This window comes from Cynocephalus volans, chromosome 2 (assembly GCF_027409185.1).
Source record: "Cynocephalus volans isolate mCynVol1 chromosome 2, mCynVol1.pri, whole genome shotgun sequence".
In the NCBI taxonomy this organism is placed as follows: Eukaryota; Metazoa; Chordata; class Mammalia; order Dermoptera; family Cynocephalidae; genus Cynocephalus; species Cynocephalus volans.
The window spans coordinates 126,218,015-126,235,480 of NC_084461.1; the positions used below are offsets into that span (position 1 = coordinate 126,218,015).

At 40.4% G+C, this 17,466-nt stretch overlaps 1 protein-coding gene across 3 annotated transcripts in view; it reads left to right on the forward strand.

Moving 5' to 3' along the window:
• The window catches only part of ARHGAP26 (Rho GTPase activating protein 26), a 409,057-nt gene that overhangs the window by 221,236 nt on the left and 170,355 nt on the right, over window positions 1–17,466 (forward strand). The window lies entirely within an intron of this gene.

Here is a 17,466-nt window from a genome sequence, read left to right on the forward strand (position 1 = left end):
GGAAAAGGGAATTCCTTTGGAGACACTTCTGAATTTGCTGCTTTCATCTTGAAGCTTCTCACAGGGCATACAGTGCCTGTGGGGTATAAGATAGGGCCGTAAATAATGTCTGTCTGCTGCTGGTGTTTCCCAAATACCCCAGTTGCCAGGGAGAGGATGGTGGCAGATAAATACATGCACATTTCTATGCAGAGCAATTTTCTTCTCTTCTCTATTCTGTTTGCATCTCAAGTATAGAGGGTTGAATTAATTAAACTCCCTTGTTCATGATACCTTGTCATCACAAGTCCCTTGATTAATTAATTCATTTTTTTTCTCTCATTTTACTTATTCATTCATTCATATTCTCCTTTCCTCCTCTTTAGGTCACCATTCTAATGTGTACTTTTAAAATGTATTTTTGGAAAATGTGAACCTTTTGTCTACCTTTGTTTTTAAGTGTTGTAGATGGTTATGTGACTTGTTCTTTTTCTTACTCTGTTCCCTCAGTGCGGTGTTAGGAGCAATATGTATTACTCTGTGTACTTCCAGACCATGGCTTTTGACTGCTGCATATTCTATGGTGTGCCACACTGGGCATTTGGTTTTATAGAGATGTACTGTATCTTCTCCTCATGCCTCCAACTCCTCCTCACCACTAGCAACACCATAGTGAACATCTTTGTCTTCCTGTGTGAGAATTTCTTTGGGTTATATCCACCAGGAGAATTGCTGGTCAAAGGGTGTGCATATACTTAAACTGCTTGCACATTACCCTCCAGAGTGGTTAGTCCACAGTCCCACTAGCTCTACATGCAAATTTCTCTGTTCCTACCAACTCTCACTGTTATTAAGCTTTCTGATTTTTTGCCAGTCTAACAGATATAAAACAATAGCATATTGTTTTAATTTCCATTTCTGTGATAATTAATGAGTTTGAGCATATGTTCATAGCCTATTCATTTACTAGGTTTCCTCTTTTGTTAATTACCTGTTCATGTCCTTTGCCCATGTTTCTATTTCAGTTGCCCTCTTGTTGATTTGTAAAGTTTCTTTTACCTTCTAGATATTAATTCCTTGCTAGTTTTAGACATTTTAAATGTGTGTTTCCATCTTGTAATCTATTAAATTACACATAGTGTCCTTCCTTGACAATAATGCCTTTTTATATATGCAAATTACCTTTGTTTTTCTTTCCTTCTTTTTTTTTTTTTTTTTTTTGCCTCTGGTTTATGATTTTTAAGTTGTGTTTTGAAAAACCCTCTCTGACCTATATCACAGAGGTGTGTAATTACAGTGTTTCTTCCACGTTTGATAAGTTTCTTATCCAGAAATATTTGCCATTGTATGTGATGTTTCATGAAGATCCAGTTTTATTTTTATTCATATGATGAGTCAGTTTTCCCACCAACATCTACTAAACTATCTATTCTTTCCCCCATTGATTTGTGGTGCCAGCTTTTTTGTATATCAGGTTTGCATAATCTATCTCTGAGTTCTTTATATGTCTTTGGTCTGATTGACTGTTTTTGTGCCCATACTTCTCTGTTTTTAATATGATGAATATCTGATAGTTTCAGTCTCTTCCCTTTACTGTCCTTTTAAAGAGTTGACTTAGCTATTTTTGGACATTTGCTTTTTTATATAAATCCTAATATAAATTTAATAAGCTTCTCAAAAGATAAAATTTTCATTTGAGATTGCATTGAATTCTACAGATTAATTTGGGGGAAAACTGACACTTTTATAATATTAAGTCATCTGCTCTAAGAGCTTTGAATGTCTTTCCATTTATTCAGACCACCAGTGTCCTTTATTAGAGTTGTCATTTTCTGCCTAGAGGTCTTGTGTACTCTTGGTTAGTTAATCCCTAAATACTAAATTCAGAAACAAATGTGCTATTTTTGCCGGTGCTGTGGGCCTCTTATCGTGGATCCTGCTGTCCACAAGGAACCTTCTATGGGTTTGCTCCTAGAATGTCAGGACTAAACATGGGTCCCTCAAGAAGTTCATGGAAAGGTTCATGTTATCTTTCAATTCTATTTTTCCACAAATTTCTGAAGTACCCACATACATCAGTGACATCAGTTCTCTAGTTTGTTAGACTCTTACCCAGCAGAGAAGGGGAGGGAAAGATAGGAGTACTGATAGTAGAGGAAGCAAGTATATTTTGTTGCTCCTTAAGCTTCTTTACTGAGGAAGTGATTACTGCCTTTGTCAATAATCTAGTCATCTGATACCTGTCATTGATTTGCCCCCTTGATTATTATAAAGAATAGGACTCTGCACTGGGCAAGAACCCCTTCTCCCATCCCACTCTTTGCAGCCACCTTTTTCATCTTAATGCACATCTCTTGAGTCTACATGTCTTGCTCCCTGCCCTACCTTTGGCTGCAGTTGTGAGATTTACTCCCCAAAGACTCCATGAGAATTGGTTCATTCTCCTGTGAAATGAGCCTAGGTTAGAAGCAGGAGGAGAAGCTTGGAAGTGGCTTGTTCTCAGCTGAGGCTGCTGTTGTTCTGTAGTTCCACCTGAGGAGTTAGAAAGCCAAGGACATGTCAGAGAAGATAGACCAGTACAGTGCAATAGAATAAAGGAAGGGCAGGCCTTTATAGTGTGAGTTGGTCTTTTCCAAGTTTGACGTTTTAAATAATAAATGTCACTGCCTACTTAACTCTAAAAAGATTAGCTTGTTTACTAAGGGAGAGAGAAATGCTGCCCTCCCACTGCTTCTCCAGCTGTTTGAAGGCTGGCATCTGACAGATTGAGACAGAGAGGATGCAGATGTCTAATCTTGACTTCATAGTGCCACTTTCCTCAATGTGGATATTTACTCATATTCCACAGGTTAATCAGATTATATTAAAAGGAATATGCCCAAGTTACTGCTGGTATGCCTCCTTATGCCAGTCAGGGCCTGGACCTGCTGCAATTTGTCATTTACACTGAGAGGTGGGAGGAAGAGCAGTGATTGGAGAAAGAATGCTCTGTGCAGAGTTAGACTTAGGATCTAGTCATCTGTAGGGTCTGGACATTCAGTCTCTGAAGCTTACTCCTAAGTAGGTTTAAAAACATGTACTTTCTCTTGTTATAAAAATAATATGAACTCGTGGAATATAAGGAAATACAGCAAAATGATTTTCAAAAATTCAATAAAAATCATATGTAATACCATTCCCAGATATATTTCCTCCTTGCCTTTTTTCATAATCTTATATGTATTTTGTCAGTATCAATGTGTATTTTTATTTAATTAGCTTTATACCAAATGTGCTTATATGCATTCCACTTTAAAAAATCTACAGGCATTTGCCCATGTCATGAAAATTGTTTATAAATATCATTTATAATGATTGTTTAATATTCTGTCATAGGATTATATCCTAATTTGTTGAACCATTTCTGATCATTGGACTTTAATATTCTTTCCAGAGTTTTGCTATTATGAATTACATTGGCGTAAGCATCCTTGTATATCAGTCTTTGTACATACCTCAGATCATTTCCTTTGGGTAGATTCTGCCATGTGGAGTGAAGAGAAGCACTGTTTCCATGGAGGGTACTGTGTGAGCAGTGTAGATTGGCACACTGGCTGGGGAACAACCTTCGGTAGGTGCTGGGCCTCTCTAAGCTTCTATTTCCCTTTTTGTACATGGAGATAATAATACACTTACCTCATAAATGCATTGTGAGAATTAAAGTTTAGCACAGTATCTGGCATAATAGTTAATAAATGCCTAATTACTTTTGGTTGTTATCCTTCTCATCATTTGGCCGTACCAATTACTCCCTCAAAAAAAAGAAACACCCACTGGATTGGCAGAGCTGCTCTTGAAGCAGGGAGGAGAATGAAGGGCGGTAGCCAAGACTCCTGCTATTTTTCAGTCTCGGTGCCTTGTGAGTGTTGGTTCATTTAATCTTCACAACTACATTTCTCAAAGTGGAATATGCACACCACTGGTGGTACACAAGATCATTTTCGATTAATATATTCATTTTAATGTGCAGGGAGTGGGGGGCACGAGTACTTGTAAACCCCTTGATTTTATAAATGTTATTGCAGATAGTAAATATTTTTCGTTTCATGGGACTGTTCAACTCCACTATTGTAGTGTGAAAGCACCCATAGATGATATGGAAATGAATGAGTGTGGGTCTTTCCCAGTAAAACTTTATTTACAAAACTGGCAGTGGTGAATTTGGCCTATGGACTGTAGTTTGTTAACCCTTGGCTTAATTCAAGGTCAAGTTTTTTAAAAATTAGTATATTTAAATTGTCTTGAGGTTTTGGCAGGGAGCATGCAGGTGGTACACAAATGGTTGCCATTTGCAGAAATGGTGTTCACAACAACCAAGTTTATAAATAAGCAAATAGACTTAGAGAGATCTAGCTAGCACAGTCGAAGTAGGGGGGCTGGTGTTCAAACCTGAACCTGCCCGATGGCCAAGGTCGTTTTTTCCCTGCTATACTTAATGTGCATGAAATCTTTGCTCTCTTTTGCTATCCTGTCACATGTGGCTATCCCAGTGGGACCGGAAGGAATTTTATCATCAGCCTCCAAAACCTACCCCACGCAGTTCTTTGCTGCTAAGGGGTCATTCCACTGTCCTTCTTAGTGAGCCTCCTTGTTAGAACCATCAGTGGTTCCTCAAATGCCTGTGCACAATGCCAGGAGAGCATTTTTGTGCCACATGTTTCAATGACTGTAGTTTCCCAGGGTTGGACCCTTATCATGGCTCACTCACTACCCTCCCACAGGGATTTATCAACACAACAAAAGCCACTTTATATGTTGTTTCTGTTACATATACCTATTATTCTTTAGGCTGTCATTCAGATCAAACTCCCCGCTGATGTTTTATTAAGGCTTGTCTTGTTTTTTGAGGACAAGGTTGAGGACCAGGAGAAGAGATGGGGAGGGATGTCATTACCATTCCTCTGTCTGCCCATTGTTGTGCCTCTGATCATACATTCCCTTCATCTCTGTGCCTCAGCTTCCCTTGATCTGTAAAACAGAAAAGACTTATTCTTGAAGATTGTAGGGAAAGTCTTGATGGGATCACATGGGTTACTATTTTTAAAAGGTTTCTAAAACCTTCAGCTGTTACCAAAGGTCCACAGTCTCATGAAAGCAGCAGAGGGCAGAAAATAGGATTTTTTTTTTTTCTTCCAGTCACCTTCGGCCTTTTGCTGTTAGAACACCCACAGTTGAGAAGCAGGAGGAGGCAGCCACTGGTAACCAGGATCTCTTTGGGATCAGAGCCATCCAGAGGCTGCCAGGTCTCAACTGGCTGGTGGCTTATAAATAGAACACTTCCCCTTTTAAACCTGAGAAGGATGGAAGGCATTAATGGGCATGGTGGCCTGGCCTCCTGTGCACTGGCCCATGAAGCAGTCAGCTGAGTGCACCTTCCCCTCCAGCTTTCCATACATGCCTGGTAGAAGACAGGCACTCCCTCGCTCCTCCTCTCCTATGTTCCACTTCCAGCTCCACCCCCTCCACCCTTCCTGGACATTTTTCTTTCTCCTCTTTCTCCTTTCCCCTCCCTCCTGTACTATGCAAGTTTCAGTAGTCACCACTTTCATCTTCTGAGCCACAGTCAGGTGAGATGGTGTAGTTCTATCACATCCTAGGTGCCGAATTTCTGCACCTTGATTTTCATTATGAGTTGCGTGTGCAACCCAGTTGCTGTGGCCCACATTGAGCTTGAATTATATTTAGTTGAGAAGTAACACCCAAGCTCTAGAATAGCCATGGCTGGGGGGTAGGGGGCCAAAGAGAGGAGGAAAAGAATAGCTTGCTTCCACAGAGATTTTATTATTTGGGTTCCCAGCTATTTTGTTTGGTGAGACCCTGTCCCCCAAAAGTTCCTTGAACTTGCCTGGACAATCAGAAGCCTTTCTGCTTGTCCTGAAACACACTTAACAAGTCCACCCTCTCTTTCAGCCACTTTTGGAGTGACAGATATAGCCAGTGTGTGACTTTGCCATGGCCTAATATCACCCTTTCAGTGGCATAGGCTCTTTACTGACAGCAGGCTACAGCCTGGTGGGTGTCAGCCACCCCTTGACATCCCACTTTGGGTTTCAGCCAAGCGACAGTTGACAGTTTGTCTTTAACTCCTAAAGCCCAGTGCACGGGGTTGTTGAGGCAGAGACTGAGTTTCCCCACTGCCACCACATGCAGGCTTGCAGTTATTATATTTAATGTTTATTTTTATTTTTATTTATTTATTTATTTTTTAAAAAGATGACCGGTAAGGGGATCTCAACCCCTGGCTTGGTGTCGTCAGCACCACGCTCAGCCAGTGAGCAAACCGGCCATCCCTATATAGGATCTGAACCCGTGGCCTTGGTGTTATCAGCACCGCACTCTACCGAGTGAGCCACGGGCCGGCCTATAGTTAATGTTTATTGAGCATATACTATGCACTGGGCAATGTGCTCAGTGTTTCACATACATTATGTCATTTGATCCTCATAAACACCCTATGAGGTGATAGTACTATTGATCCCATTTATGAGTATGAAAAAGGAATACAAACTTGTGGTCATTTAAGGTCATTCCTTCTCACTCTGATCAGTTTTCAGAATGTGCACTCACATTCAGCATGTAAGGTTTAGCAGAGGCTGTAAAGTACTGTTGCCCGTGGTGGAGTAGTGTTGAGTAGTGGTTAGGATTGTTATCTCTGAAGTATTATGCACAGGGGTGGAATCCCAATCTCATGTCTTTAAAGTGTGCAACTTTAGAAAATCCATTTCTCCAGGCTTCGGTTACTTTATTTGAAAGATGAAGATAGCTTTAATACCTACATCCTTCATTTGTTGGGTAGATTAAATGAGCTCGGTAGTTCCTGGTGTTATAAGCAAACATTAAATGTTGCCCTCTGCTGTTACTGTTATCAATGACATAATCATTATCTAAAACCAGAGCCTATTTCTGTGAAGTCATGGCACTATATGGTCTCTTTAAAGAGTTTCTTAGGGTGCCTCACAGGCACTGCCTCATTTAATTTTCACAACACCTGTATCTTACAGGTCATAATGGTTCAGAAAGGTAAAATGTGCCCTTCTCACTATTGATGACACCAGGGCCCAAGTCTTAGGACTCTGATTCTGAATGCCATCTCTTTCCCTGACCTTTGCTGCTTCAGAGTTTGTTGTGACCAAAAAAATATCTAAGTCATTCATTGGGTATTTTAAGGTGGGAGGACAGGTAGGTAAAGGCAGGAAAAGGAATCTTGATGGGCAGAGACAATTAGTTCTCTGTTTGAAACACTTGCATCTTCAGAAAGCTAACAATGATCTCTTTTGGCTGAGAACTCAATGCAAAACCACCCGTGCCTCAAGGCAGGAAGGAGTTGAGGCCACTGGACTGTAATTCACTCTCGGGATGTCCAGATCCTCATGTAGGAGACAAATGGTCCTAATTAAGCTGGTTGGTGTTACTGCAGTGTGCATTAAGCCTTGCTCTCTTACTGCTGCCCTGGTTTGGAAATTTAAGGTGGACTGGGCAATTGCAGATGTATAAACCCACAAGGAAACACTCCTTCCCTCCCAAGTGGATATGCAGTCCTCAGCCTGTGCTGCACAAGAACCTACACTTTGGCTACATGTCTCTTGCTGAGAATTGGAATACTCTTTACAGCTGCCTTAGAGTCTCCCTTGACTCAGGCTGAGAGCTCATAGATTTATTCTGAACCAGGCAAGGATTTTGTCTCTTTTCCTGTTACCTATTTTACTTTCTTTACTGTGTGTGTCTTTCAGAGTATTTTTCTGCATGTTTGTCCCCAGAAACCATGAAAAAGAAAACAGGTGTCTGTGTGTTTAGTAGGCTAGGAGAGAAGATTCTGATGAGTGGTATTCTTGCGTAGAGACCAGGGGATGAATGAGATTCTTGTCAATCCTATTTATCTCATGCTTTCCACTGCAGAGGCCCTGAGTTCTGAAAGGTACCAATATGTTTAGCCAGCTGCTAATCACTTGAGGTTCTTGGAGTGTGGGGACTTTTTAACCTACTGATTCCTGGTTTCTTAGCTGGTGAAACTGTGGATTGTATTTGTTTTTTCATTCAGGAAATGTTTATTGAAATACAGTAAGGAACAAGGCAGATTAAGTCTCTGTTCTCATGGAGCTAAAATTGTTGAGAGAAACTGACAAACAGCAAGTGGACAAAGGTATAGTTCCAGGTGGAGATGAGTACTATGAATAAGTAAGAGTCAGAGAATAGGGAGTCACTGAAGGGGTAGCTGTTTTAGATACCTGGAGCAGGGAAGGCTTCTCTAAAGAGTTAACATTTGAGGAGGAACCTGAACAGAGGGAGGGAGGGAGGCAGGCATGTCAGGAGTTAGCAGATGAGTGTTGCTGACAGGAGGACCAGTATGTGCAAAGGCCCTGAGGTGGAGATAACGAGCTAGCTGTGTTCTAGGAATATCAATCAGGAAGGACCATTGTGACTGGATGGGAGGCCAGGGGGAAGAGTGGTCAGGTAGGCTGGGACTAGATCATGTGAGGTCAGGAGATTAGGTTGTGTTCTGAGCATTATTGAAGTCACTGGAGAGTTGTGATCAGTGAATGACAGGAGCTGACATATGCTTTTAAAAGATGACTGTGGCTACTGGTAGAGAATCAACTGTAGGGGGCAAAAGTAGAAACAGTTGGGAGACTATTGGAGCAGTCCAGGCAAAAGGTGATGGTGGCTTGGATCAACATATTAGCAATGGATATGGTGAGAAGTAGTTGGATTTTCAGATATGTTTTTAAGTTATTGCAGATAGGACTGGCTAATGGATTGGATGTGGGGTGTGAGAGAAAGCAGAATCAAGGATGGCTTTATTAGAGCAGAACATCTTTCTGATAGAATATGGTACCCTCCTGTCTCATCCTTTCAGCCAGGTTGAATGTAGTGCCTGGTCTGGGACACATTAGGACATTAGCTCCCAAATTTGTTATTTGTGTATCACCTTCATGAATTTTTTTTTTTAACATATATATATACTACCTTTATTATTATTATTTACTTATTGTTTTTCTTTAAATCAATTCATCCTTTTTTACCTCAATTTATTTAAAAAAATATCATGCTATGTGTGGTAAATCGATAGATTTCTAATGATCATTAATATAAGTGTATAACTATTAAAAATGTTTGTGAACTACTTGGCATCATTTCATACACCACCAGTAGCACAAGCCAACATTACATGTTAAGGTACATACCATTGGCAAATCATTATCTGATGGGGAGAACGTGATATAGATATTGGCAGTTGACTAAGTCAGCAATCATTTTTGCTTATCTTTGGAGATAATCGTTTTAACTGCTTGGTGTATACTGCAGTATTTTTCCAAGTAGGGTTCTCACACCCATGGAAGCACAATCTCTGGAAGAGGGCCCAGGATCTGCATTGCAGCAAGTATACCCCTGCTTCTCTTGTCCACTAGAGTTGAGAGCCGCTACTGGAATAGAAAGGACAGGGTGCAAAAAACCTTATCCCAGCCCCTAGTTCCTTCTGGTTGCTTGAACTTCAGCAAAAAGTATAGAATAGAAGAGGATGAGCTGTAGAGTTAGACTGAGTTAGAATCCTGGTAACACCACTCACTAATGCCATAATTTTACAGAAGTTCCTTAACCTGACTGAGCCTAGGTTTCCTGTCTATAGAACAGGGATGATAAGAAGATGATGCACTTAAGTGCATAGCCCAGAGCAATGCAATCTGTGCTCAGTAAGTGTTAGCTGCTGTTAGTTATCATCATTGTTGTTACCACTTAACATCATGAGCCTGGCTTTTCTCATCATAAAAACTTAGCAGAGATATTGGGAAAATTGAAAAAGCTATAGTTTGTTAATTTATTTTGTAAACTGTAATGTATAATCCCTCATTATACTTATTAGTGTGAAAACACAGCAGGAAGTTATTAGTAAGAAGAATAGCAATATTTACTCCTTGGGATTATTATAAGGATGGTATGAACTTGGGTATGAAAAGTATTTCATGAACTCGGGAGTTTGATTCAAATATTGGGATGTAGCAGCACCCTAATATTGCTAGTACTGGTAATGAACGTTTATTGAATACCAAATAACTCACAGATTTTATACATTTCATTTGACCCTCACAACACCTAGATACCCACTATATACAGTGAGGAAGGTGAGTTATCCTCACTATATACAGGTGAGGTAGGTGAGTCTTAGAGAGATGAAGCACCTTGCCTAGGATCATATCCAGCCAGAGGTGGCAGACAGGATTCTAATTCAGGTCTGTCTGGCTCTAAAGCTCATCATTTTCTTCTACGATGTACCATTTCTGTCTGTGTGACTTTGATTAATATTAAAGTTAGTTTACAGTCGCTGAATACATACCAGCCAGGGAACAGAGTCTAGCCTAGTCTAGTCTAATATAGTGCAGGGCATAGTAGGCAGCAGAGTGGGATGTGGTATGAGGTTCTGGGGTGATGATCTGGGATTAAAAATTGGCTGTGGGTAACCTCCAAAGTAGAGAAGTTACATGCAGATAATTGAGAACCCATTGGCCAACTTTCCTGGGCCCTACTGGAAACCTCTGAGTGCTGCCACCATGAGGAGAGTTTTCCAGGGGTCACAGCCCACGGAGCCCTGGCAACCGTGGAGCTTCACAGGATTAGGAGAAAGGGTAGGAGCCCCTCTGGCTCTCCTTCTGAGAGTGTCAGTGAATGGAAAATTCGTTTCAATGTGGGTGTTTTTCTTCATGGCTCTTAATGGTGCCAAAATTGATTAAATTCAGAATGAACGAGGCCAGCCAGACTCTAAAGAGCAAATCACATTGGGAAATTGAGTACATTTCTGTGGGGACAATATGCCTCTGAGCTGTCCGTGAAGTGGTGGCCTGCTCATAGCACCTACAGCCAGTGTCCCGTATCTATCCACATTAAAAATGGGCAGCAACTTCCTTTACCTCTCAGTCCTCTTGTTTTTATGCAAACACCCGGCAGTTCCAGAAAATCCCATTTCTCTCATAAAAAATTTGAAAGTTTGTTGTTTTGTTTTTTAAAGGAAAATTGAATAAAATTTCCTGGGGAAAAAAGCTTTAGACTAGGAAAAACCTGTTAAGCACCAGCTTTAGGAAAGTGGTAACACTTTCTAAAGTGTGTTGAGACTAATTCAGTAGATTGTCTCCTCTCCTTTGGAACAGGATTTGTCCTTCTCAAGGTTTGGTTAGATTCCTGGGATGCACATATCTTGTAACTTTGGGGTGTGTCTTAGAGTGCTCTTTTCACAGACTGTATGTCCATCAGTTGACCTGTGGTATAGAAAGGTCCCTTCTGATTCGAAATTGGTGATTAGGTCTCTTCTTGGCTAATTTCTTGGTTTTCTGAGTAGTGAGATTTGGAGGTCAGCAACAGCAGGTTGGGGATTTTCAGAAAACGGTCTCTTGGGCCTGAAGAGTCAGGTTCGTTGGTAGCACAAAGCTCTAGGGGAGAATGCACTTGTTTTCTAGGGACTGTCTTGACCCCCGGGCTTGTCTGTTTAGTATGATGTGGAAGAGCCCCCTCTCAGCCTCAGGTTCATGCCACATACAGCTCAGTGATGATAACACCTTGGTGGACAAGCAGAGGATCTCTGAAAGTGTCCAGGAAAACCTAAACTTGGTTTTGTTTCTTCTGTTTCATGTCGTGGCTTGAGTAGCTTTTGTTTTTCCTTTCTGTTAGGCTCATTCTTGGGGCTGTACTGCTAGGTGGTAATACCTCTTTGTATTAATACAGGAAGGAAGGAAGTGGTTAGATCAGGCCATTCATTTCTTTATTTAACCTTTATATCCTCACGAAAGTTGAAAAAGCTGAGGACAAGAAGCTTAAATAACTCATCTACTCTCATAGGGTTTACATCAGTTGGAGTTTGAGAGGTTATTTAGACTATACCACATTGCCCCTCAGCAGCTCTCCCTACTATTCAGTCACTAATTTACCTACCTATGCATCCGAAATGAAAAATCACTCACACACACATAGACACACACTCTTCTATTTCCAGCACTATAGTAGACAGTGAAAGATAGAGATACAGTATGAAATAAGTAAAGATATGCATGGATCATTGTCTTCATGAATGCGTGTTTTAGTTTGGTAGATAGACATTTTTCACAGAATCACACCAATACATGTAAACTTGCAATTTTGCTGCATACTCTGAAAGAGAAGTTGATGGTGCTATGTCCAAGTATGTGATGGGGGCATTAACCCACATGGAGAGGTCAGGGGAGGCTTTTTTGAAGAAATGGCACTTGAGAGGAGATCTAAGTTACTTGGGCCAAGGGACTCCTAGGCGAAATGCACAGTCTGTGCACAATCTAGAGAGAAAGTGTGGTCAATTGGATGTTCTCAAAGAAAGACAGTGTGGTAGAGGGGCTGAGAGCTGGGGGAGTGGCACCTGCAAAAGCTGGAGAGCCAGGCTGGGGCCAGGCCATGCAGGATTTTATGGATTTGGGTTATCCTCCCAACAGAGGTGGAGTGTGCCATTGAGAGATTTTAATCAGGGAGGTGACGTAGTCAGACTCTGTCAGGATTGTAGGGGCTACAATGTGGAGCACACATAGGAGGAAGCAAGAGGAGGTGTGAGGAGACCAGCTCGGAGGACACTGCAGTGTCCTGGCAACAGATGACGGAGGCCAGGACCAGGATGGTAGTGGTGACGATGGAGACACCTAGACAAAATTGAGAGACATTAAGAGATAAAGTGGAGGGACTTGGTGATAATTTGGATATGGGGGTGAGAAAGAGGAGGCGCCACAGGTGGTGCTTATGGTTTTGTTGTAGCTCTTGTTCCCCACCACCTACACACCTCACCTTCTTTAAAGGTGGTAAGAACCATGGGAAAGTATCTCAGGCGATGTCCTAGAAGCTGTGGAGCATGGCACTGACCTTTTTGGATATAACAGGATAACAGTGGTGGTTATGCTAAAATCTATGCCTTTCTACTGGCCCACCAGCCTCCTTCCTTTAAGCAAGAGAATAATTTGATTTTACTGTATAGTGTGTTGTTCTTTTAAGTTCTTTGCAGAAAACAGTCTCTAGACTGAACCTGCCCCCGCTCCTCCCAGAGTTTGTATCCTAGGCATGATAGTCCAAGCCCAAACGGCCTGTCAGGCATCCTCTCCCCACTTCTGTGGTTTGCCCTGAGACTCTCCAAGTTGACTGAGCATGAACTCACCTCTCCTGTGTTCTCATGTTCTCCACAGAACTTGGAGAAAATGGATTTGTGCAACACTGGCTCTTTCCTTCCTCTCAAAGGAAAGAAAGAAACAAGGCTTCAAAAATTGAAATGAAAGTTAAGAGGATGGCACATTTCTAACTTGGGAAGTCAGCCTGGGTATTTGTTGCAAACTCTGCCCACATTCATCATAAGACATAAGTTTGGGCTACTCTGTGTGTAGACCTGGGCAGAGCTGAACCTGAGGCTGGGGTGGGAAGATAAGCCCATCCAAGCCTTCACTGCAAAACAGTGGATATTGGGCCTGGCAGCCACTGGTCCTGCAGCAACTCATTGCAAGTCAAATTAAGGGAATAATTCAAGCCTGGTAGATATTTAATGAGAGATTATTTCTGGAGATTATAAGGATACAGAAATCGCAAATAAATCCCTGACCTTTTCTGAGCTTTGGCTCAGTGAAAGAGCTGAATCACCTGCTTGAGGGGATTAAGGACAGCTGCTTCCATCTGGCGGGCCACTCAGACTTGCTGTCATTCGCAGACTGTGCTTGGTGGGGATAGTATTCTAAACCTTTCAGTGAGAATTTGCTTTTCAGACTAGGAGATCTCAGTTAACACAGATTATGTACCCACTGGGAGAGATCAGGACTAATGATCTGGTTATGTGTGAACTGTAGTCCCTGTCACATTAGTGGTACTCCGTCCATGTTAAATCATACAGCAGTTGTTAATTATTAGTAACCTAATCATGACATCAGCAGGAAACTCAGTTGATAAGCAAAGTCAAACCATGTGTGCATGTGCGTGCATGCACGTACAAAGGAGAAGTGATGGGGATGTGCTAGGGCTCTACGCAATGTAATAACTTACACCAGTTCTAGTTTACAGAGTTAGAATTGGAGCAATGGTTGTTAAACTATGTTTCATGAGTTCCTTTTTGGGGAAACTCCATTTCTTAACACAGTTTTATCTGTTTACAAATATGTAAGTAATTATCATCAATATGCAACATGAATGAGTAGAGACTAACAGAGTTACCTTGAGCTCTTAATGTTCGACTTTACAATATGTAAATGCTATATGCATTTGAACTTAGATAACTAAGATATACTGATAAATACTCCATTACATGTGTAACATATAAGGCTTTTACGTATAACATCTGTGTAAAACTTATTTCAAGAAAAGGGATTTGCTGGTTTAAAACAAATTGGAGAACCTCTAAAGTTGGGAAAACCAACGGATGAACATTTACTCAGAGTTTGAATGTGGGGTTTTGCTTTGTCATTTTCCAAAATTGTTGTTAATGTAGGTTGGTAAAATTTTAATTTTTTCTGATATGTTTGGAAGTTTCCATTTTAGTCTTTTCTATTAGATATTACTTCCTTAGAAAGGGATCGCACTTCCTACAGTGCCAAAAGAAAGGTGCAAAGACTGATTTGCCTCTACAGGGTTATGACCAACTCTGTCTTTATGTCTTCCACTGGTTGGGCTGATGACTCTATTTGCATGTATCTTCTGACAACTGGGGTCATCACTGTCCGTTGCCAGGCTCTTTCCAGTTTACAAAACTTTTATTGATGTTAATGGAGCAAGAAAATAGTCTTTGTCCAGGGTAGAAGTTCATCAGTGCCTAAAATAAGGCAATGTTCACAAACCTACTCTCAAGATATCCAAGTTTGAAATCAGTCTCAGCAGCTCCCTAGAGTGCTGTGCAAAATGATGGTTCTTTCTTTCCCAAGCTTCTTTGACTATCATTCCTATGAAAAGATTCTCTTAGGCACCTTCAAAAGAAGAACAAATTGCCTTCAACTGACTATTCTGACTTGCATCACAATTATAAACGTTTTGGAAACCTCCATAAGTTCAAAAAAATAATTCCCCATTTGTCAGATGGCTACTGACTACTGTATAAAGGAATGAAAATCCTTCCCCTGCATATGAGAAGATGCCCAACATTGTTAGTCATTAGGGAAGTACAAATCAAAACCACAGTGAGGTACCATTTGACACCAGCTAGGATGTCTATAATAAAAAAAGACAATACCAAATGTTGGCAAGGATGTGGAAAAGTTGGAATGCACGGCTGGTGGGAAGGTAAACTGGTGCAGCTTCTTTGGAAAACAGCTTGGTAGTTTCTCAAAAAGTTAAGCAGAGAGTTATCCTCACGAGTAAGTCCAGCCCTAGGTATATACTCAAGAGAAATGAAAATATATGTCCACACAAAGATTTGTATACAGATGTTCGTAGCAGCATTATTCATAATAGCCAAAAAGTGAAAACAGCCTAAATGTCTATCAACTGATGAAAGGGTAAACAAAATGTGGTATATCTGCACACTGGAATATTATTTAGCCATAAAAAGGAACGAAGTACTGATGCTGCAACATTAGATGGACCTTGAAATATTATATAAAGTGAAAGGAACTAGACACAAAATACCACATATTGTATGATTTCATTCATGGTAAGTGTTCAGAATAGGAGAATCCATAGAGAAGGAAAGTAGATTAGTGGTTGCCCGGGCTGGGGAAAGAAATGGAGAGTGACTGCTCATGTGTATGAAATTTTGGCGGCGGGGGGGGGGGGGGAGGAGGGGGCATGGGTAACAAAAATATCCTGGAATTAGTTATGATTAATGCACAGCTTTGTAAATATACTAGGAACTCCTGAGTTGCACATTTAAAATAAGTGAACTTTATGGTATGTGAATTATATCTCAATAAAGTTTTATTTTTTATTAAATCCTCCCCTGAATTTCAACAGGTATTTGGTCTGTGTATTATAGGTTGTTATTAAATTTGAAAAACGTCTATTGCATGAGTTAATTGAGTTTCACTTGGAAGAATTATTTTGATAAATTATTTTGATTTGACTTGTACCTTCCAGTCAGAAACCTTGAGATATCACAACTTGCAGAGTAGATACTTGGTTCATACTAGGAAAAAATGAGAGATTGAGTTAGTAGGCTCCTACCCGTTTTAAGGGAACAAGAAAAATGGTTTGTATAGCAGGTAATCTCCAGGGAGAAAAACATTGTTTTTCTGTTGCTTTTCTGGTACTTTACTTACTATCCTAGAAGCTGTGTGTTTGTAAGTACCACTAAGCAATAAGAATGCATGTAATTACAGGAGCTGTTTCACTTTCGGTAGAGAAGTTTTGGGAAATTAGCATTTCTTTTTAGTTTGATTTTGAGTATTCTTAGTGATTTTTTTGAATTTTTTTTCTTTTTTTCATCCTTGTTGGATCTAGGTTTGCCCATATATGCTAAGAATTGGAAAAAGATTCCATTTGGATTAGATCCAAGATGAGTTCAGGTTTTGCTTAGTTTTTATATAGTACAGGTTTCTTTCTTGCCCTGGGATGATCATACATCATTCATAAATACTCACCTTCCTATTTTCTACCACTTCCTTCTCCACTCTGGTTGTAGAATGTCTTGTCCCAAGCAGGTCAAAGATGTGCCCATTCTTAAAGATTACCGCACACATCTTGTCACTGGGTAATCAAAGTGTCGGGATGGATTTTGATGGATTTCCAGCCCTGTTGCCAGGTTAGAAACTGGTTCTCCGCTGTGGAAAAAGTTGCTGCTGTTGATAATTTGTTTTCTTAGTGACAGTAGTGGGTTTTGAAGCAGATGGAGAACTCCATCACCACTTGCTGATTGACCACATAGAGGATGGCTCTGCTGCCTTAGTGGTTCCTCACATATCTTCTTTGTTCTAGGCTGTTTTCGTTTCCTCTGGGTCATTTTTATTTTTTTCCTTTTTTCCATTTTTCCTTTTTTCTAGTCACCCAAGCAGAATTATACTTTAACTCAGGGACACATTTAAGGCAGCTTGGTGGCATGGGCTCTGGAGCAAGTCTTCATGTGTTAGTTCTGGTACTTTGGTCAAGATATTTAGTTTCAAGTCTCAGTTTCTTCATCTGTAATATGCGGCTAATGATAGTATTATCCTGGAGGACTTGCTGGGATCAAATGAGATAATTTATATATAGCACTTACCCAACATTACACTTAATTTGTGCTTTTTAAAGGAGACGGCAAGCAGTTAGTCCTACAGCTCCTATTAATAGCAAAGCAATTTAAATGTGCCTATCATTGTATGCTGCAGTTTCTTCAGTTATAAATTGAAGATAACCTTGCAGGTTTCTATAACTTGAGGTTACTATGAGAACTAAATAAGATAATACTTGCAAAGCACTTAGAATCATGCTTAGTATATGGTAAGTTCTCAATTGATGCCAACTTTTATTATTACTATTATTATTTTGTCATTCTTGTACCTTTATTGG